At 40.4% G+C, this 24008-nt stretch overlaps 1 long non-coding RNA gene across 1 annotated transcript in view; it reads right to left on the bottom strand.

Moving 5' to 3' along the window:
* Positions 1 to 24008, bottom strand: part of LOC121317067 — a 36394-nt gene that overhangs the window by 4512 nt on the left and 7874 nt on the right. Inside the window, exon 2 of the long non-coding RNA XR_005950477.1 lies at positions 16282 to 16359. This is a non-coding gene — a long non-coding RNA (uncharacterized LOC121317067). The remainder of the gene's footprint in view (positions 1 to 16281; positions 16360 to 24008) is intronic.

Here is a 24008-nt window from a genome sequence, read left to right as displayed (position 1 = left end):
TGTTCTCTACTGCTCTCCTGGACCCATTACTCACTTTCTTGATGAGCCTGACTTCCTCCTCTCCTCCATCCCCTCTGCCTCCACCCCTTTGCCCCCTCACCTCTCGACCTGCCCGCCTCAGCCCTTGCTCTCCTCCGTGCTCCACTCCACTTGTACTGAACTGTGTTCTGCTGAAAAGAAATGGAAGAAAACCAATCTCTCTGCTGCCTTGGTTCTCTATCACTCATGCCTCTCTTCCTTCTCTTCTACACTTACCTCTGCCAAATTCTCCTACTTCCACTACCTTCTCCTCCCTCCTTAGCCCCCCCTTCCACTATCTCAACTGATGACTTTGCCTCCTTCTCCTCCAAAATCACAGATATCCACTAACTCTTCACTACCTCGCCTCCTTCCTCACCCACCACCTGTTCTCTGTCCACCCACTCCCCATCACCCTCTGCAACCCCTACTATTCTACCTTCCTTCTCGTCCCTCTCAGACCCTGATCTGTGCTCCTGACTCCAGAACCATAAACCCACCATGTGTGCTCTGGACCCCCTCCACACTCACCTTTTATAGACTGCTGCTCCTTCTCTACTCCCTTTCATCTACTCTCTTCTCAACACCTCTCTGCTGTTTGGCTTTCCCCTATGCCTTCAAACAGTCCAGCATCTCTCCCATCTTAAAAAAACCCTCACTTGATCCCTCCAGAACTACCATCCTGTCTCCATTCTCCCATTCCTCTAAAACCCTTGAGTGAGCGGTACATCACCAGCTCTCTTCTTTCCTGTCAACACATTCTCTGCTCAACCCCCTCCAATCTGGTTTTCGCCCAGCGCACCACTGAAACTGTTCTTCTCTCCATCACTAACTCTCTCCTTTCTGCCTGTGCAATCTCCCTCTCCTCTGTTCTAATTCTCCTCAAACTCTCTGCAGTCTTTGACACGGTCAATCACTCTATTCATGCAATGTTTCACTTTTTCTTAGCAGTACCATAAATAACCATAATTTAGAAGGCTTTCTGCGACAGGGTAGCGTCACAGCCCAAAGAATTAGGAATTAGAGACTCAGAGACAGAAGCTGCAGTGAAGCACTAGTGCGCACGTTTAATTCACAAACACAAAACACAGGAACAAAGAAACTGTGACACGAGAGCCAAAATAAAAGGTTTAAATAAAATACACAAACGCAGGCTGGTTATTCGTCTTCACTACCAAGTTTATATACTACACACAGGCACACAAAGGCACACACACTTAACTCCCTCTCCCAAACAAAAAAGATTTCTGCTCCCCTTTATACATGTGGCCACTCCGCAAATAGCACTAAGTTACCTAACTGGGGAATGGTCACACCTGTGATTGTTGGCAGGGACAAAATAAACCCCCATCCCTGCCAACCTTTCATTTCCACACACACTATTTACACAAGCACTGCTTTTGCACTGCAAAACTTTCTCCAATTTATTTATCCTTAGCTTGCAGATAAAAAAAAATACTGTATCCCTAATGTTAACCCTTTAGCTGCTATGCTTTTTTCAGTGCCAGTCTGCAGGTTAATTCTGTAAATGGCATTGTGGCCCTTTTTAAATTGGCAGGAATGGGGTTAATTTCCCCTACCTGCCTGGGTTTATTATGTTCAGGTGGCTGGGGTTGATTAGTTGATTAGGTTAATTAACGATCAATCAGTGCCCAGCCACCTGACATAAAGAAGGCACTTGTGCACTTTATTTTTGTGTTTATAATAAAATTGTTACTTTTTTGAACTGCAGACTGTCTCTGGGCCTCTATCCACTCATCAGCCTGCCACAGGCATGTTGAATCTTACTGGATGTTTCCTTTACCTGGTATGGCACAGTAAATGCATTTTATAATAAAATACAATACATGGAAATTACTCTGCGTCACTGAATTGTTTAAAATCTCAAGTAGCAATCATTTTTCTTCTATTATTCAAAGTACTTTCAAAACTGCTTGTATAAAAATGAGTGTTGATTTAGTCTGATTTCTTGGCCAATATTTTCCACTGTGGTCAAACTGAAGGTAAATTGTCCACTCCACTACATTTTTACTGAAAAACTAAAATCAACATGCAACCACACATGTTAAAGGGTATAGGAATAGCACAATAATTCCAGTAAGTAAAGCATGCAGACTCCAGCGCTCAACACCAAATCCTCACCACTGCTGGCCACTCCTTCTCAGTGACTTGTTTTTAAATCCATTGTGTTACTTCTATTGGCTGACTGAAGACACTACTAGAGCTGTAGCCATTGCGATGAAAACAATTAAATACATGTTATCCATTATTTGTGTGACATTCTTATATGAAAATGTAAGACTCTTGAATTGACAATAAGATTTCCTGAAATGATTATTTTATTTCTGTCCTTTTAATCCCTCTGATCATCCCTTCACCAACTTTAAGACAGCAATCACATGACTATCACTTGAATTGCACAATGCTGCATAGCAGTCTTTTGAGCCAAATACAGTTCCTGACTACAGCAATTATTATTACATATAATTGATTAAAGAATCATTTATATTTAAGGCCTAATTTAAACATGACAAAGATTGTCCTTGTGGGAGTCAAGTAATAAAGAGGTGTTAAAAAATACAATTGTACAAAGCATGTATTAAAGAAACAACATGCAAGTTATATACAGTACTTTTATCTTGATTGGATTAGTTTCTGCAAAAGGGGACTTTGTTTTGGCATGGGGTTCTCCTTAATCTGATCTTGGGACAAATATCCTTTTGTTCAGTTCTTTTTTTCTGGAAGACGTACAAAATCAGTATGCAGGAGCCAGACCTACAGCACACCAGAAGTGTTTGTTTCTGTATTATTAAAGAAGAAAAAAAAAAAGTATCTTTTGTTCAATCTGTTTCCCCTGATTAGATCAAATAAATAACGAAGAGTCTGACTCTGATTAAGGGTCACTTCCTAAAATGAATCATTCTTTGTTCCAGTCTTCATCACATTGAGGGCAGGATTTTCAAAAGGTTGTACATGATAACTACTGTGTTAACCAACAAGTTGGTATGTAGCATTGATTTTGGCATTTTCAAGAAGCCATTATGCCTATTTCATTATTAAATAGAAATAATATAATAATAATAATAATAATAATAATAATAATAATAATAATAATATAATAATAATAATAATAATAATAATCTTTATTTTTATATAGTGTCTTTCATAGTGAACCACCATCACAAAGCGCTTTACAAGATGTGAGACTAGGGTGTGAGAACAATGCATCAGTTGCATACCTCTACTGTAGATTTTATTTGAATTATATTTATAGCCTGCAATGATACATACCAAAATACATACAAAAGTAGATGTCAACATAAGAAAATAGATTCCAGCTAAGCCACTACCCCATCCAAAAAAGGTACTTTTTCTTTTTAACCAAAAAAAAAAAAAGATTGTAAAATTCACATTAAATTATATGTGGTAAGCTGTGGCAAAATATTCCCCCGAATAAGGGTAAATGACCAACTTATTTTACTTTTTAGTCTGTGCGTTCAGTTTTTACCTACACATCAGATAATAGTAAATCAGCATTTTATATGTGAAGTAAATAAATGTACATTCTGGATAACAAAATGCACAATTTTAAACTAAGTTTACAAATTATATACAAAATAGATATTCCCATTATTTTTAATCTCCATTTGGCTGGTGCTCGCTGGTGGGAGAGCTGCCTCCCTGTACTATAGTAGTTTCCATTCATTTTTCTTGATCTTGTTAACATGCATTTTGATTAACAAGTTCCCCTTATCAAGTCATTGAGATAAGAAGTGATGTACATGACCGGCGACAATTAACCTTTTTAACGAGCAATGCGTTCATTAACGACCTCATCAACTCAATTTCAAAGCATTAATGGACTGATTTAATTAACACATTTCTTTTGAAAATTCCTTGCTATTAAAGCTCTTGTTACTATACCACGAGCTCAATATAATAACAGTGTTTTTTGAAAATTCTGCCCTGTACAGTATTAAGATGCCTGGTTGTGGTCCTATTTGGTATCAGGATGCTGACAGGATTATAATTTGTCAGTGATCAGTTATTTTAAGGACCACTCCCTTCTTTAAGAGCCCAAAAATAAGAAATTCTGCTGAATTTCTCTCTCTCTCTCATATATATATATATATATATATATATATATATATATATATATATATATATATATATATAAACCCGGGCTGCACTCTCCACAGTTCGTTGCCCCTTTAAATGAGACGCAAAGACAGAAACTTGAGCTTTAAAAGTGCTGACGTGCAATTTTTAATACATTAAAACAAAAACCTAACTCTGTTTTGGAGCACTGACTAAACATAGGAACAGTAACCTAACTACAACCAGGACAGCTGAGCTGTTTACCTGTTAAAAAAACAAACACCAAACAAACAAAACAAAAACACACAATTGTTAACAAATCAAAAAAAAGGGTTTATACAGTACCTTTTGTTTTTCTACGATTGAGCACACTTTCAGTTGGGCTCCTTCATACAGCAACAGCCTTGAGCAGACTGCTTGCTATCTATAAATACCCTGCACCTGGCTCTAATTTACAAAGATAGTCAAGTGCAGGTGATAATGAAACAATAAATAATAATCAAATAATATCAAAACAATTAAACAAATACACATTTCTGGCAGGGAGGATATTAACCCCCTCCCTGCCTTGTTACAATATATATAAGCAAGGGCTTTCACACAGGTGTGGCTCATGCGGTAATTAAGCAAATAACATCCCAGCATGCTTAGGCTCATGTACAAAATCCTGGGCAGGCCTGCTTGCCTATAATTATGGCTAGCATGGCTGCAAGAGGAGACCTCAGTGACTTTGAAAGAAGGGTGATTGCTGGGACAAGTTTGGCAGGAGCTTCAGTGACCAAGTCATCTCAATGTGTTGATGTTTCACGAGCAACAGTGTCCAAGGTGATGTTGGCATGGAACTCCGAGAGAAAGACTTCATCAGCAAAGGGCAACAGTGAGCGGAAGTGCATACTCCAGGATTGTAATATCCGTGCAATAATTCGAAATGTAAGAGATCAATTGACTGCAAATTTCAACTTGGGGTGCGAGCAGCCAGTTTCATCAAAAACGGTCTGCTGAGAACTCCACAGAGCGGGATACCATAGTCGGGTTGCAATGCACAAACCTCTCATTACACCTGGCAATGCATGTTTGCGTGTCCAGTGGTGCAAAGAGCACAGGCAATGGACTACCGAGTAGTGGAGAAATGTGACATGGTCAGATGAATCATCTTTCACCATGTTCTCGACAAATGGACATGTGAACGTATGGCACCAACCTAAAGAAGTCTACAGCCCTGAGTGCTTGATTCCAACAGTGAAGGGTTCTAGTAGTTCTGTAATGTTGTGGTGCACATTTTCCTGGCATGGTTTGGGTGCACTCACTCCCTTAGAAGGCAAGGTCAATGCTAATCGCTACTTAATGGTACAGAGTGATCATCTTCACCCCATATTGCAGCATTTCTTTCCTGCTGCGGGGGTGTCTTCCAGGATGACAATGCCCCCATCCACAGAGCACGTGTGGTTACCCAGTGGTTTGATGAGCATGACACTGATGTTATCCATAAGTCATGGCCTTTTCAGTCACCAGATCTGAACCCAATCGAGCATTTATGGAATATTCTGGAATGACGCCTGAGACAGCGTTTTCCACCTCCATCAACCAGGCGTGAGTTGATTGACTTTCTCGTGAAAGAATGGTGCCGCATCTCTCCTGCAGAATTCCAGAGGCTGGTAGACTCTATGCCACGGAACATACAGGCCATAATGGCTGCACGTGGTGGCCCAACTCCCTTTTTAGTGACTTTACATTGGTGGTTCTCTCTCTCTCTCTCTCTCTCTCTCTCTCTCTCTCTCTCTCTCTCTCTCTCTCTCTCTCTCTCTCTCTCTCTCTCTCTCTCTCTCTCTCTCTCTCTCTCTCTCTCTCTCTCTCTCTCTCTCTATATATATATATATATATATATATATATACTGTGAGCAGGGAGAGGGGTAATTCCTTCCTGCTGAGAAAAAACAAAACATGTGCAAATGCACATTTGCTTAATTTCATTTGTTTTGTTAATTATCACCTGCACCTAGCTATAATTGTAAATTAGAGCCAAGTGCAGGGTATTTAAGGAAAGCAGCCAGTCTGTTCAGGGCTGCTGCTGTGTGAAGAGCCCGACTGTGTGTGTTGTCAGTTGTATCAAAGAAAAAGGTACTGTGTGTTCTTTTTCTGTGTGTTTTTCAGCCAGTAAACAGCTTAGCTGTCCAGTTTATTAGAATAGCTTCCAGTGTTTGTTTAGTTTTTGTTTTCTGTTTTGTTTATTTTGCTGTATTTAAAATCTTAATACACAAGCGTTTTCAAAAGCCTCCATCTCTGTGTCTGGGTCAGTATTTTGAAATGGCTAAACGAACCCGAGCTGCAAGGCTCGTTTACAGTGTGTGTGTGTGTGTGTGTGTGTGTGTTATGGACCGAGGCCAAGATCAGGCAGTTGCCAAAATGCTCAGAGTGTCCAGCTGCGGTGGGGAGGTGCCGAATTAGAATTGAATTTCATGTCCATTCGTCAACTGCTCACAGCTGTTTTTACCTCTGGGAAAAGTTCACCGCTTAAATACTTTCTGACAACACAGTTTAGAGCAATGGAACTCAACAAAATATCATTCCACAGGTTATATCATGGATTGGATACGAGGTGGGGGATCAGAATAAAATGCAGCAATGTTTTATTATATTCTTATTGCAGTAATGCATAGACATCTCAGTGCAGAGTTGTTTTGTTTGAATGAGAGATCATAAAAACAGGCAAAGATATTGAAGCTCAGTTATGTAAAAAGGAGTTCATATCTACTACATCATGCTATTAAACTAATTTCCACGAAGCCACATCCTGGTCAAACTTCACTAGTGACATCTTTCATTCATTCGTGCAGCACTTCCTCTCTATTCCAGTTGTATTCCCAAAATATGATTAATATTGCTATGATCAATTAGTTGTTTGGCACTGCGTTCTTCCTGAGTTTCAGGGAACTATATTTAACTGGGTGGTTTTTACATGTTTAAAACCACTACATGTTTTGTGGTTAAAGGCAACAGAGGTAATTCACTCTCTATTAGTAGTATACTGTATCTGGTAAAAATCTTTCTTCACCATCAGCTCAAGTGGTTGTCGGCAGATGCCGAAATGCAGAAAATTTGATGCTAATTTGGCACCTGCCCACCACAGCTGGGCACTTCTCTATAACCTGTTATGTCTAAAACTGAATGTCAATTTCACTTCCACATGGAGGACCTTCAGACATTAACTTTCATTTGCTTGTGAGACTTCCTGCATCTCCCATTAATGGTAGTCCATTGGATGCCGATCTGAACTTTCAGATGTCCACTAAAGCTACATTTCCACTGCTCAGTGTTCTTAGGTGCAAGCTTAGATGTGCTCTTGTTGAGCACCATGCTCTTGAAACTAGTAATCACTCCACCTTTTTTTTCATTTAAGATATAAAGAATCAGAAACATAACATACTTTAAAAAAGACTTCTCTTTAACTTAGTTATTTAATTCTCCATCATGCCAAAAAATGAGTGTTTCACTGGTTTTAGTATTCCATAGTGAAAACAAGCTTCTTATCTGAACAACCCCTAAAACCTTACCAGCTAACTCTAACTTTTTAGCAAGTCCTCAATGGAGTACAGGTTACTCAGAAAGAGGATTTTTTCAGCCATTGTTTCTCTTGGCTCATAAAATGTTATGAAAATAAAAACGTAACGTTAAGAACAAATAAGTGATTCAGAAAGCTCCAAATATATATTTTGTTTTGAAATATGGCCACAATAAATATTCCAAATCTCTAACGTATCTGGAATGTATTAAAATGACTGAAATCTACTTCATGCTCTTTGAAGAATTTTGATTTATTTACGTTTTTATTCAAAGTTTCCATCCTTTTCTGGAGCCATTTATTGTTTTCTGCCAATTTTGCTGAGAGAAAATATTGTACTTGGGCATTAATAATTGTTTTGGATTTCCTCCAGTTAACTGTAGGACACAAGAACTATCTATAACCCAGCAGCAGAAATTTATAAGAACTGGCAGATGGCCGTTCCAAACTCAAAATAAATGAGCTGTAGGATTACATATGTGCTCCCCAACTATTCAAATTTAGAAGGGTTAATACTATAGCAAACCCTTGCTCAAAAACCAAGGACACTTAAGTGTCAAGATTACCATACATAGAGTCAACATAAGTCTGAATCTCTCCACATGGCAAACAGGGGCATTGCTTAATAATCAGAAGCACATGGTTTCAAATAAAAAATAACCTGGGTGTACATACATAATGCACGAACAATGTTTGTGTTTAGGTTACAAAATAGATTTTGGTATTTGGCTCAAGGGTCTGTACCAGTTGATTTACTCCATCAGAGCCCCCTAGAGCAGGCAAGATCCAAGATGGGAGCCCTAAATTCTCTTAGTTAAATTCTGACAAAAACAAAACTTGCCTTTAAATATTAACATGAGGACAACATATCTTTGGAAATGTCCTAAGTTTAAATGTGGCCAAGTTGAAAAATGTGTACAAATTCAATATAACTGTAACTCTAGATGTGTGGCCTTGCATTAAACAGTGGCATGCAGGCTGAATTTCTAGCAAATATAAGCTTTGCCAAAAACTCTTATCTTGGCCAGGGAGTAAGCCATTCGTATTATGGTTTTAATCTTTTGCATCACAAATATATGCAATTTTAAAGTTGTCACTTTTCTTGGTAACAATGACATAGATCCAAATTTGAGATTGCCCAGGAATCCATAATGAAGTCAAACTGGATTATTGTAATAAATTACACTTCGTTGGGAACTTTTTACCCTTTCTTTCCTAAAGAACATTTTCTTCCAGATTGGGTGATTTCCTGCATGATGCTATTTGGAGCATCTGTCATTGACAAAAGCCTTTCTTTTAAAAAATCGAATTTTTTAAATACATTTTTTAATATGTCTATGTTATAATACAAACTACGATCTTGGAATGACTCAGCCATGTTTCCATTTGTATGTGGGACTGTCTTGAAAGTGATTTGAAAGTTAAGATTGAAGGCTGGTAGAACTTGTTCTCTCCAACACTCACGTACGGTGAAAGATACCTAACGACCATCCATTGGAAAGGACTCGGAAAGCAGGTTTAATATCAAGGACTGCAGAAAAAGAAAATGGTCAGAATGTGAACACATTATACTATCACAGGAATAATAGAGGTTGGTGAATTTATTTTAAAATAACAATTACACAACATGATGCAGATGAGCTTTGACTTTTTTACACTGATTGATTACAGATTAGATTGTATAATGCAGATGAAATGACGGCAGTCCCGTTTTGAATAAAATTGTATTCATTTTTACAGGTTTTAAAGTGCACGTGGAAGCATGACATTTAGAGTCTATTTTCATGAATCTTTTGTAGTTATCATTTAATAAAAAAATAACTGTAGTTTTGGATGTGCATGTAGGATATGTGAAGTTGTCTTTGAAAATACAGTGGCAAAATATTAATATTATATTATATATATTATATATATATATATATATATATATATATATATATAATATTTTATCCTTCCCATAATACACTATGTCTTAAAGCCATGGTGCACAACTCTGTCCTGGAGGGCCGATGTCCCTGCAGGTTTTTATTCCAACTGCACCCTAAAGTACTTTATTGGACCTTAATAGATGCTTAATTGGTCCAATTCACTAATTTAGGGTATGGTTAGAACAAAAACTAGGAAGGACACCGGCCCTCCATGACCTGAGTTGTGCACCACTGTCTTAAAGGGATGATCCATTGTTTCATTATTTGTCCCCTGACAAACCCCTTTAAAAAGACTTTCTTGGTTTGTCAGCCCCACCTATAGGCTGCTATTTTGAAGGGGTGGAGACAAAGACCAAATCAAACGCAACAGAATGGCAAGATTTTCTTTTTAATACACAAAGATGCTGCAGCAATTTAAAGCAAAGTAACTCTTTCATTCTTTCGTTCACATTCACGCACACACTTCAAAAAAATAGAAAATAAAAAGATCCCAGAGGAAGAGAGAATATATCTACACACACTAGTAATGAACATAATAATAATAAGCCTCCCTGTCACAGTGGTACGGTTATTCATATAATTTTTCAGACAATTCATGTTTCCAGAGTGACTACTGGTTATGAAAACCCTTGATTTGTGGGTGAAGGTGGAGGCAGCCCTGATCTTGAGGTAGGATGAGAGTCAGACTTTAAGAGTTGCAAATGATTTTATTTTCCAAATAAAAAAAAATGAAAAACAAGAAACACAGCCAAAATAAAAAGGTTAAACAAAACAATCACGCACCACAAATAATAAACAGAAAATCCCTCACCCAAGTCTTGCACTATCACAGTGAGTTTATACATAAACAGAAGAGCGTTTGTCTCTCTCCAGGCAGCTCCCAAAACTTCTCTCGCAATGGCACTTCTAGCTCCTTTTTTATACCATAAATTAGATAACTGGTTCTAATTGGGAACATCCAGAGTCTCACATGTACTGGGCAGGGATAGGAAGTAACCCCACCCCTGCCAACCACCACCATAAACCCACAAACACAACTCTGCACTGCTACAGTCATTAACACCTAGTATTTGATTTTGAATTGCTAATGACGAATTTGAGTTAATTGCTTTTGAAACACCCTTAATTTGTAATTACACTTGGGTAGGAGGGAGGGAACGTTGGGGCTCAGCCGACGTCTATCAAACACCAAAGGGCCAGGGTTGCTTTTAACCATTTGCACACCTTGCTGTCTGATGTCAGCTGGCCCCAGCATTAGTCCCCTGCTTCTTAGTGGGCTTCTATGGGAGGCACCTGTTTAGCAGTGGATCCTCCAGATGTGTTGGCAGCAGTGGCAATTGGCATTGACAACACTTGCAGGAGCAATGCTGAAAGCGGACATGTAGCCAACAGTGTCAACACTGGCAGCGGAAATGCGACAGCAACACAGGGCAACCCGGCAGTGGTGACGGCGGTGCTGGGCACCCTGGCAGTGGTGAAGGCCCCTCTGGATGCCTAGATGGTAGGTGCACTGGCGGTAACATGCCTGGTTTCTACCACGCTCCCCTCAGCATCGTGTGCAAGGGCTGCTGAGAGTGGCCGCTCCTGTCGCTCTAGGTGTTGGGACGATATCTCCTCCACCTTAGGCAAGCAGGACGGCATCTCCTCCCCTTCTGGTCTCGGTCAGGTAGCTCCTCCTTTGTTGCTTGGGCAGGTAGCTCCTCCTTTGGCTCTCGGGTAGGCAGTTTCTCCTCCTGCGTTTCCCTCAGCAACGCCTCCTGATGCTAGTAAGGATCTGCTGCTTGGCCCTGGGACTACCAAATTCCTCAGGGAAGTGCCCACTCTGCTCCTCCCCCCAGGGATTATCTTCCTCCTCCTGGAGCAGCCAGTAGGCGAAGCTGTGTCCGCTTTCCCCAAAGGCAAGACACCTTCCTTGATCCTCCATGGCCCCAGGGAAGTCCTCCAAAACAAGGTCCCAGAGGGCTGGGGACGAGGTGGGGTCCAGCCAGACACAGTCTTCTTTTCAAGCTACAGTCCCACTCCGAGTCTCTGCGGCACTTGAATCCCACACAGGACGTCATATGTGACAGGATAGCCAGGAGATAGGAAGGACAAATACAAATAACAAACAAAAAATACAGTTCACGGAGCCAAAATATAAAGGTTAAATAAAACAACAAATAATTAACAGAAAATCCCTCACCCAAGTCCTGCACTATCATAGTGAATTTACACATAAACAGAAGAGTGTTTTTGTCTCTCCAGGCAGCTCCTAAAACTTCTAGCTCCCTTTTTATATCATGTGGCTGTTTCCAATTAGCACTAATTATCTAATTTGGAAACAGCCACATTCTCACACGTATTTGGCAGGGATAGGAATTAACCCCATCTCTGCCAACCACCACCACAACCCCACAACCACAACATTGTCCTGCTATAGTCATTAACACCTAAGTATATCTTTTTGAATGGCTAATGATGAATTTCAGATAATTGCTTTGATAATCTATTCCATAGGGCAGAGGTTCTCAGACTTTGTTTGGGGGAGATGCTTTTTAAAATAATTTGAATAGTGACCCCAAACTCAAAGCTGCAAAGAAGAGAAACTTAACATGATTTATGTATATTGTCTGTAAGGCCTGTCTCTCGTCCCACAACAATGAAAGTGTACCATTGTTCATACTGTGCATTAGAATTGTGTTGTTTGACTAATGTTTTTAGCATTTGCTTGGGATCCCCTGGGTAGGCTCTGCCAACCCCACTTTGAAAGCACTACCACAGAGTCTAAGGCCAGTAGATTATTAAAATAGACCCTAAAGTCTTACCTCCAAAGAACTGTACTTTCTAATATTGTTTAAGTACTGTCACACATTTCAGTAACACTTTACATTAAGAAGCAACAATTTAAATATAATTATATACCAGTAATATTTTCTGTTTAATTTAACTGAATTGATCATCTGTTATTGATATATTCCAATTTGCATATAACAGCCTGTGACAGGATATGGCTGAGTGGTGACGTCAGGCCAGATGCTGGAAGAACAACAGACAGGTACTACAGGCAAAAGATGCTTGCGGCGTCGTTTTAATTAAACAAAAATAAAATAAATATTTAAACAAAAACAGTGCTCACACAGCAAAATAAATATTCAAACAAAAACAAATCACAAACACAAAATAATAAGATCCTAGGTCAGGCTGGGCAGTTGCTGTCACTGTTCCTAGAATCTGTTATTTTGCTCTCGTTCTCTCTTCTCGCTTTCGTACTCTCCTCTGCAAACACACCTGGAACATGGAGAGCTGCAGGCTTTTTATACCGTGGCCGAGGGGTTTAACTAGCTCGTAATTATTCTATTACCCCCTGGCCACAATCTGCACGAGTTTACTAAATTGTGGATGGGGCTTTCCATCCACACTACCAAACAGTACAAAACAAAAGGCGCTTCGCCATCATATACAATAAATAAATCATAATAAACAAATACAAAATAACACAGGGGTGGAGGGGGAGACCCCGTTCTAAAAATAAATACACAACACATTTAAACAGCAGGGCTTTCCTACCGCCCTGCTACACAGCCTTATTTGTTTCAGCTCTCATGTGCACTGTCACTTATTTTTAATCAGTTTTGTGTAACGTGACTCCAAACATATATAATTCTACATTTGCTCTGTTTATTATAAAAACATCTCATTTCCCCTGCAAAGACCTTCAAATTCGCACAGACTGTATGACTCATTGTGCACACATTTGACTTAAATCAAGTTCTGTAGAATATTGTGTCTACAATCTCAAAAACAACACTTTCACATGCAGTACAGAACTGCACATTTGTGTAACAAAGAATGACGTCTATTTACATAAATACATTCACGGTGCAGAGCTAGGCCATCTGCTGTAATGTTTAGGACATAAAGTTAGTAACAAATAGAATATATAAAGAGAGAGGCTCCGTCCTTCAAAGGCCCTATGCATATAAAGGGGGGGGGGGGGGTTCTGTCATTGAGGAGACCCGACAAATAGGATGGAAGTCACCGTCTCTGACATGACCCAACATATGAAGAGGGGTCACTGTCTCTGACATGACCCGACATATTGTTACACGGTAGAGGAAAGGGGTTATAATGTGTGAATTATTATTATTATTATTATTGTGTATAGTTTTTGCACGTAATGAGTATTATGCACCAACACGTTTCTTTTTTTTTTTTTAATTACTTTGTGCCCTATCTACCTGTAACTAATATTATTGTGCAAACGTGGGCTATGGAACCCTTGGTGCAACAAATGAACTCCCTCATTAAGGCGAGCTGAAGCACCTGCAGGACTGTCAATTATCTGTGTTTCAGGACATAAAAGCTTGGCTGTTTTTTTTCTTTGTTTTTTTTTCCTTTTATTAGTTTTTTCTTTGCTTTCTTTATTTGGGATTTGACTGATATCCCAGTTCTTTAGGGACCAGACTAAAATGTGGAAATCACCGTAGTATATGCATAATAACAGGTGAACTGGAATGATAATTTGAACTGTAGATTTGTTTTTGCACATGAAAAGTATTAATTTCTTTCATCTAAGAAGACCCCATATGTGCTGATGTGATTGTTGGGTATATTTGAAGAAGAGCTGTGGATTTTAGATGCAGCAATAGGTTCCTAATGACAAAAAACAAAGCAAAAAATACCCTAGAAAACCAAAAACCTCCACATCTTTTAAATGAGGTGTTTATATTTAAGACTGGATTGAGAGGTGCTGAAATTAAATCATAGACTATAGAACATGCCGTTCCTATGTTGAATGAGAGCCAATCACATTTAATTGTCTTTTCTAGCTTCTGATGAAATATTAATGTAGGAAAGCTTTTTGCTGTTGATGAAAGAGCAAGTAAATTGAAATATGAAATGTTCGACCTTGGGGAAAATGCGAATTACAAATTAAAATGGTCCAGCAAAGAGAGCGAGCATGTTTCTTGATCTGAAAGTTCTCTATAAGAGAATGAATACAGTTGAGTTTAGGCAAGGAGGGCTTGCTTAAAACATCTATGCCAGTATGATTCCTAGAAATTGCAGTGGCTAAACAGATCATTTCCAGCACTAGGTTAAAGTACTTGAGAAAGGCAAAAATGGCAAATAAGAAGATGTAGATGATGGCACTTAAAGATCCTGCACAGGCGAAGACGAACAACTGGAATGGAGTATACTGTTGAAGAAACGAATATCACATAATACTGATGTTGGATTCCAGATAAGTAGACCTTGATAGTGAAAAAGTCCTTGGAAAGAACAATAAAAAGCGAGAATCCAATCTTGATTGAAAGGGGTTGACGAAATCCAAATTGTTGAGAAGGGTACCCCAGCCGGCGGTGTAGGATGATCTAGTTGAAGGGTGAGAGTAGATGCCATGTATCGTGGGCTTAATCCAGGAGATTACTAAGGAGAGATTTAGTTGAATAGATGATTTGATTGTGAAGCGTCCAGAGGTGTTGAGCTGCAGACTTTATGACTTTATGAAATCTGTATCTGAGCTAACCCACTGGCCATGTTAGTATGAGTACCGGGAAAGTGGTGTCTTGAATAAAAAGGATTGGAAACTGAAATCCATATTAGACGACAGAGAAGTTGCATGACCAGTGACAAAGGACCGGTCAAGAGGGCAAAGAGAGATAAATTATACAAATGTTGGGGCAGATTGATACAAAGTGTACGGTGGATCATATCCCTGCGGGCGTTTACTCTGAAGTTGCTGCAAGATGTAATGTTTCTACAAAACCTGTTGAACTGATAGGGAACAGTCTATGAAGTCTATGAATGTATTATACATCATGAGTCATATTTCGGCAAGCAAGACACAAACCTGCACTTCCCTAACTGTAGGATTCACCCTGCACACCACGTAATTGTGCCTTTACCAGTTGAGCCACTGTGAGACCCCTGTTTAGAGAGCTTTCATCTTCAGGGGTCAGAATCAATAAAGGCAGTACATCACAAAACACTGCCTGTTACATTTGACCATTATCAATGGGGAAACTTAATAGTAAAGTTTTATTTGTTACATCTTAGCTAATATAAAATAACTTATTTTTTTATACCAAACACTTAAAAACCTGAACCAAGGGCATAATAATTGATTCCCTGGCTTCAAACAAGCAGAAATAATTTAGTTATAAACTTCTAAAATCTATAACGCGTTGCTGTGTGCCAAGTGTTCAGATTTTTTTTTTTTATTTCCTTCACAGCTGGTAATTTTCAACATAATTTTTTTTTTTTTGTAACTGTAGTGGTCATGCCTGCTAAAATGTTTTTGCAAAGTGATTACAGGTCCTTGGGGCATCCGAATGCTTTTTAAGGGTAATCGTATCCCTCTAATTGATCTCTAGAACCTTGTGGTAACAGATCCCACTAGTCATTTAGCATTACTGTGTAGTTTAGTTATTAAACCAACCTTCTGGATAGAGTTTGAAAACACAACAACTAAATAATATCAGATTTAAGCATTAGGAGTTTTTTTTTTTTTTAAGCAATGTCCGTTGTACATTCTGTTTAGTTGTGTCCAAACACTGATTTATCTCAGATATCCTGGCAAGGCCCTATACAAAGATTAGGACCAGGACCCACCAAAAGCCCCCTTAGGCCCCTCCAGCTCACACTATACTATCACTTTTTACTTGCTTCTGAAATAGTAAATGGTAAATGTATACTGACCTTCCCTGCTTTGTTTCCTCCTGTGACAGAGAGAGAATGGTTCTTGATGTTAAATCTTCCTCCTGACCTGCGAGGGTGCTGTGTAAAGGGAACAGAGTGTTGTGTTTGTTTGTTTGTCTAGTAAAAACAGTCTGTTTGTTATTTAGACTACTAACACAATCCAGAGAAGTAGCAGAAGGACAGCATCAAACCCAACACCAGCACTTCCCTTTGTTTTCACAGAGAACTGCCTTTGCACCACAAGCATTAATTCACTTACTGTAGTACCTGTGTATGTGTTTTGTGTTACTTGTTTGTGTTGAAAGAAGAAGACTTTTGGTTGTGGGTCAAACCCGGGCATTACAGATAAGTGATACACACTTTTGTATCACATTTCATCAATATTATTTACAATTGTTTGCCGTCAGGCTCTGGACAATTGCAATCAATAAACACCCTTGCACCTGGATATCATTGTCTGTCTGTCCCTTCTGCACTGCTGTATTACCTTCACCTGCACGCACTTTGCCACACCTCCATACTGTTGTTTATCAATTCATTAGTAAAAAAAATATTCAGCAGTCTTTAATGTCAGCTACAAAATCAGTTGCAGGAAATGAAGGTCAGTGGAGTTTATGTTGACTCAGAAATTACTTCATTTAGACAATATGAGGAATAGTAGTGAAAACTGTTGAATTTAAATCAAGGTAAGTAATGTTAAAACTTTACAATGCATTAGTAAGACCCCATCTAAAATATTGTGTTCAGTTCTGGTCACCTCGCTACAAAAAGGATATTGCTGCTCTAGAAAGAGCGCAAAGAAGAGCAACCAGAATTATTCCAGGTTTAAAAGGCATGTCATATGCAGACAGGCTAAAATAATTTAACCTATTCATTCTTGAACAAAGAAGATTAAGCAGCGACCTGATTCAAGCATTCAAAATTCTAAAAGGTATTGACAGTGTTGACCCAAGGGACTTTTTTGACCTGAAAAAAGAAACAAGGACCAGGATAAAAAAATGGAGATTAGATGAAGGGGCATTCAGAACAGAAAATAGGAGACACTTTTTTACACAGAGAATTGTGGGAGTCTGGAACCAACTCTCCTGTAATGTTGTTGAAGCTGACACCGTAGGATCCTTCAAGAAGCTGCTTGATGAGATTCTGGGATCAATAAGCTAATAACAACCATACGAGCAAGAGGGGCTGAATGGCCTCCTCTTGCTTGTAAACTTTCTTGTTCTGATGACCTAAATCATTTTGGATTTATTTTTTTCTTAAATGCTAAGAAATGTATAGGCAACTGTAATATTTTTTTACAATGCACTGATAACACCAAGCTGACATCCAGTGCTATCAAGACAGGCAAGCTGATAAACCAAAAGGTTTCACCCTAATCACTTCAAAACCCTAATGTGGTTTAATTTAGTTAAACAATTAATTTGATTCTTTCATTCCTTCAACACTGCATACCTGCATACAAGTATAGGAAAAATAACTCCCCTCAAATAATATACTAAACTATAATCTATTGCCATCTGTAATTATTTTTGTATTATGACACAGAAACTATTAAAATAGTTACCCAGGAAAGTGTTTCTGTAAAGTTACTAGGATTATATTTGAGTAATGGCACAGCTATTTTTATAGCAGTGTATCTGATTTACCTGATTTGTATCCCTATTTTACTACTTAGTAGTTAAAGGTTACTGCTATCAAGTTCCATTTACCATCAAGTTCAAGAAAACAGACATGTCAATGTTCCTACTTTATTAAACACACTTAAGAAAGAGTCAAACACGTTAAGCATGGTTCCATTTGTGGTACAAAGCTATAATACCACATCTATTCTGGGGCCTCACTACACTAATTAAATGAATGGTGTTGAGCTAAATAAGAGAATATAGTCATGATCACCGAGGGGACAAATTTAACTCATACATTGGTAAATCAAATAACTAAATAAATCATTCTCATACATAGGCAAGAATGCTGATAATGTTTAATAACATTAAAATGCTTCTGTCTGATCATGAAAAGTTATGAAATATTAAACAAAAACATGATGTAGTGTATAGCTTTCTATGCACAGTCTGTAAAGGCAGTGTTATTCTATCAAATGTCTATTCTATCAAGTGTGAGGTTTTCAAAGTTAAATTACTCTGTGTGTCTGAAAGTTATGTGGTTATGAATTTTCCTAAATACGTGTATTAAATATCCTGACAGTGTTTGAAAGGCAGGATCGCGAAAATAAGGAAGTTATAATCCCACCCACCTAGAACCGCCAAAGCAGTCATTTTATATATACATATACATATATATATATATGTATAACAAGCCTGTTGTTACCTTTGCCTGTTTCACCTCCTGCCAACCAGCCATGCCAACCACTTCACCTGCAGCAGTACCAAGGACAGCTACTCCAGCTGCATTGCCACCGCGAATAGGCATTCAGAAGACTGGGAAGGATGGCACTATTTGGGAAATTAGAAATCCTGGAGTTGATGCTGTGGGAAGATGGGCTGTACAAAACGTTTTGACTGAAACCTCAGTTCCGATGTCGTATGCAAAATGTAACATCAATAGCACTTGGTGTTTTTCATTTGTTGATCGATATGTGAATGCTACACCACATTCAATGCTGTACTGTAGCAGAGGTACATAGGATACAAAATGATCATTGGCAAAAGAGTTAAAGAAAAAAAAAAACTGCCTGGTTGGAACAGTGAACAAAGCAAGAAGAGAGTTTCCACCATCTGCACAAAACTTGCAACCACTGCTGTTCTCCAGTACAATTTTGAAACACAATGACTGTGCTACTCTAACTGTTTACAAGTGCAAGCCAAAAAAGAATGTTATTATTCTCGGCTCCGTTCATTATTCAGTTGCCATCGGGACTGTTGACAAGAAAAAGCTGGAGACTGTGGATTTCTACAATAACACAAAGTACCGAGTGGACATTTTAGACCAGATGGCACGTCAATACTCCCATCAGCCATCAGTTCCTTCATTTTGTACAAGGGATGCACCAGAGAAAATATCAGTAGGAAAGCTGTCATCTTGAAGCAGTCAGAGCTTTGGCAGAAACATTTAGATCATAAAACTGCAAAGCAGCAGTCAAAAACGTCTCAATCTGGATTCAGTTCTGCACCCAGTGACACATTCAAGAGATAAAAATGCCAGGTAGCTATAAAAATAAAACTTCTGATATCGGTGTCCAATGTGAAAAAGCATTATGTTGTAAATGCACAAGAAAAGTTGATTTACAAATGTTACATCTGTGTGGATTGTGCTACTTTGAAGTCTGTTTCCCTGAACGTGTCCTTTCCACATTTTATTGTGTTACAACATGGAATCAAAATGGATTTAATTAGGAGTTTTTGCCACTGATTAAAACAAATAAAAGTCCATAATGTCAAAGTGAAAAATAAAATCTACAAATTGTTCTAAATTAATTACAAATACAAAACAGAAAGTAATTGATTGCATAAGTATTCACCCCCTTGAGTCAATATTTGATAGAGGCACCTTTGGCAGCAATTACAGCCATGAGTCTATTTGGACAAGTCTCTACCAGTTTTGCACATCTGGACACTGCACTTGCCCATTCTTCTTTGCAAAATTGTTCAATTGTGAACAGCAATTTTCAACTCTTTCCACATATTCTCAATTGGATTGATGTCCGAGCTTTGACTGGGACACTCCAGGACATTGACCTTTTTTTTTTTTGGCTGTATGTTTGGGGTCATTGTCCTGCTGGAAGATGAATCTTCTCCCAAGTCCCAGGTCTGTTGCAGAGTTCAGCAGGTTTTCCACCAGGATGTCTCTGTACATTAATTTTGTCCTTTATCTTCACAAGCTTTCCATGCCCTGACGCAGAGAAGCAACCCCATAGCATGATGCTGCCACCACCATGCTTCACGGTAGGGATGATGTTCTCAGGATGATGTGCGGTGTTAGGCTTGCGCCAAACATAATGCTTAGCGTTGAGGCCAAAAAGGTCTATTTTGGTTTCAGAATCTTCATCCACTCGGTCTCAGAGTCTCCCACATGCCTTCTGGCAAACTCTAGCCGAGATTTGATGTATTTTTTTCAACAATGGCTTTCTTTTTGCCACTCTCCCATAAAGGCAGATTTGTGAAGCACCCAGGCTATTATTGCCGTGTCTCCCAGCTCAGCCGTGGAAGATTGTAACGCCTTTAGAGTGTGTATTTTGTGTTGTATGTTGTGTGTTAATGTTGGTGTATATCATTGGTACACGGGATATAAACGGGTCTGTGTAACACAAGTGTTTAAAATGTATATTTGTATTTAGGCATGAGAATTGCACAGCACTTCACGTGCAAGTAAAATGTAATAATATGTGAGCACGGGGAATTGCACTTTATTAATTCACGTGCAGTTGTACCGCGACTCCAATTGAATGATTGATTAGCAATCGAGTCTCAGTCTACAGCTGGATAAAAGCAGCATGTTTTCACTCATTTGGGGTTGTGTGTTTGGTGAGTGGAGAACGGGATTGAAGACGGAGGTAATAAGAATAGTTAATAGTTAAAATACAAGTATACAAATACACCTCCATCACCTTCCCCTGCAAGTGAGCGAGAGCCGCACCAGTCCCCTGAAAGTGTAGACTACACGAAGCTGCCACTTCCTCCGGCAGGAGACTACATGCTGCTCCCACCTCCGCTGCCATGAGACTACATGCCTCCACCACCTCCATCAGCAGAAGCAGAGCAGCAGGAGCTGCCTCTGCCTCCGCCACCACCACCGCCACCAGGAGCAGAGCATCAGGAGCTGCCTCTGTCACCTCCACTGCCAGAAGTAGAGCAGCAGGAGCTGCCCCTGTCTCCACCACCTCCACTGCCAGGAGCAGAGCAGCAGGAGCTGGCTCTGCCTCCTCCACCGCCAGGAGCAGAGCAGAAGGAGCAGCCTCTGCCTCCTCCACCTCCACTAGCAGGAGCAGAGCAGAAGGAGCTTCCTCTGCCTCCACCACCTCCACCGGCAGAGGGTGAATGCCTGCTGGGTTCCCGTCCACCAGCAGAGGGTGAATGCCTGCTGGGTCCCCATCCACCAGCAGAGGATGAATGCCTGCTGGTATCACTTCCCCCACCATCACAAGGAGAGGAGCTGGAGCTGCCTCTGCCTCCATCACCATCATGGGGAGAGGAGCAAGAGCTGCATCTCCTTTCACCAGAAGGACCAGAAATAGATGCTGGCTGCTGAGGGAAGCACAGGGAAGAACCGCCCGGCCACAGTGGCCGAGAAGAGGGCCAACACCCGCACCCCAGCTTGTCCTGACTCCCTCCCTCACTTCGCTCAAGGATGCCTGCCTCGCTTCGCCCAAGGGTGCCTGTCTCGCTTCACCCAAGGATGCCTGTCTCACTTCACCCAAGGATGCCTGCCTCGCTTCGCCCAAGGATGCTTGTCTCGCTTCGCCCAAGGATGCCTACCTGGCATCGCCAGGGGTTGCCTGCCGTGTCGCATCGCCTGGGGTTGCTGGAACTGCTTTGCCAGGGGTCGGTTTCAGCTCTGCTTGGCTGCAGGGGTCAGTGTGGCCAGAGCCTCACCAGAGGGAGCTGCCGGCTATGAAAAAAGGGGAAGAGGTCAGGAGACCACTTTTCCCCGCAGTAATTTCACTGCAGGAGTTCTGGGGGCTGGAGTCCCCCCAGAGGGAGCCGCCAGCTATGAAGGGGGGAAAGGTCAGGAGACCACCTTCCCCCGCAGCAGTTTCGCTGCTGGAGATCTTGGGGGAGGTCTGGAGACCACCAATCCCAGCAGATCTTCCGCTGCTGGACTTTACCTGGCTGAAGGAGTCAGTCTGGGAGCTGTCAGCACGTCTGCTGATAGCCGCAATGTTGGCAGCATTTCCGCTGCCAGTGGTACAGCGGGAGGAGAGATTCGCAACACCAAACGTCTGGATCTCACTTGTTCTCCAATCCCAGAATAAACACTGGTAATTACCTTCTCCACCTACGCTGCCTGCTACAAAGTTGAAAATCTCCTTTTTCAACTGTTGCTCTCTGACTAACAAATCTCTGCTTCTCCGCGAACTTATAACTGATACCAATCTTGATCTTCTCTGTCTAGCTGAAACCTGGCACTCTGTAAATGACATGCACTCACTGCATCTAGCCACCCCAAAGGGCTATTCCCTCTTTGACAAACCTTGCCTTAGTGGCCGAGGCAGGGGCATTGCTGTCATTGCAAATTCTGTGCTTGCTTCTTCAATTCTTTCTTTGCCTGCCTTTTCTTCATTTGAGCATCTCGCCATCACGCTCCCCTCTCCCATGTCCCTCACCCTTTCTGTTATCTACCGTCCACCTAAGAGCAACTGTGCTTTTATTGCACAGTTTTCAGAATTCCTCTCCCTCATCTGCACTCCAGCTGACAAAATCCTACTGCTAAGTGTTTACTTGCTTTCCTCCCCCCTAGTTACTGACTTCAACACGCTTCTGGATTGTCTTGGACTTTCTTAATCTGTCAACGTCTCCACTCACACCAGAGGACACGCCCTGGATGTGCTCATCACCAGGGGCTTGATGTTTCCAATCTTTCTGTCTCAGATATCTCTCTCTCTGACCATTTCTTAATCACTGCTAATATTAATCTCCCTGCTCCTTCCTCTGCTATTGATACTGTTGTCTCCGTCCATCCTAAGAATCTACAGAATCTTCTGAAACTCTTAGAATATGTCTCTGCATCCCCTCTAACTTGTACTCTGCTGTCCTCAGTTGATGACTTGGTGACCCTTACTCTTATCATTGACACTGTTGCCCCCCTTCCAAACAGAACCGTCAAGAAAGATCGAAACTGCCCATGGTACACCATCGAACTTCAACTGCTTAAATCTGCCTGCCGCAAGCTCTAACCTAACCCTAACCCACAATACAAAGCCTTGGTGTACTTCTTGACAGCAACATCTTCCTTCTACCATATTCGAAAAATCTTTACCTACCTTTCCTCCCAGATGCAGAGATGCTTTGTCATGCATTTGTCTCCTCTCGACTCGACTACTGCAACTCTCTATATGGTGGTCTCCTGGCACACACCATAAACCGACTGTAGCTAGTTCAGAATGCTGCTGCCAGGATCCTTACTAGATGTAAAAAATGTTATCACATAACCCCCAGTCTTGCCCAGCTGCACTAGCTACCTGTAAAGTTCAGGATTATTTTCAAAACTCTCCTGCTCACCTACAATGCCCTTCATCACACAGGTCCTGAGTACCTCCTCAACCTGCTGACCCACTATGTCCCTGCTCATAAGCTGAGGTCCTCCAATTATGGCCTGCTTGTTACCCCCAAGCAAAAGTGCACCACACTTGGACAACACTCATTTAGCTTCGTGGCTCTGACTCTTTGGAATTCTCTCCCAGCTTTGGTGTGTGATGCTCCCACTGTTGCTTGCTTTAAATCATCTCTCAAGACCCACCTGTTCTCACTTTTCATGCTCTTTAAGCCTGATATCTGCTATTAGCTGCTGTGTTGCTGCTACTATTTCACGTATTATGTTACTATCATGTATTATGCACTTTCCACTGTATTTAATGTACTATTTCATGTATTATGCTACTATCATGTATTATGCATTTCTCTTTATTTGAAGTTTTATGAATTTTTTTGTTACTGCATCTTGTAAAACGCTTTGTGATGGTGGTCTACTATGAAAGATTTACCCTGAGCTGTACACATTAGTGTGCATTTCCAGGGAATTCTTGTTTGGTCGCCAGACCTGGACTCTCCAAT

This window comes from Polyodon spathula, chromosome 6, assembly GCF_017654505.1.
Source record: "Polyodon spathula isolate WHYD16114869_AA chromosome 6, ASM1765450v1, whole genome shotgun sequence".
In the NCBI taxonomy this organism is placed as follows: Eukaryota; Metazoa; Chordata; class Actinopteri; order Acipenseriformes; family Polyodontidae; genus Polyodon; species Polyodon spathula.
The sequence above is the reverse complement of the archived record's forward strand: the minus strand, read 5'-3'. Positions and strand labels throughout refer to the sequence as shown.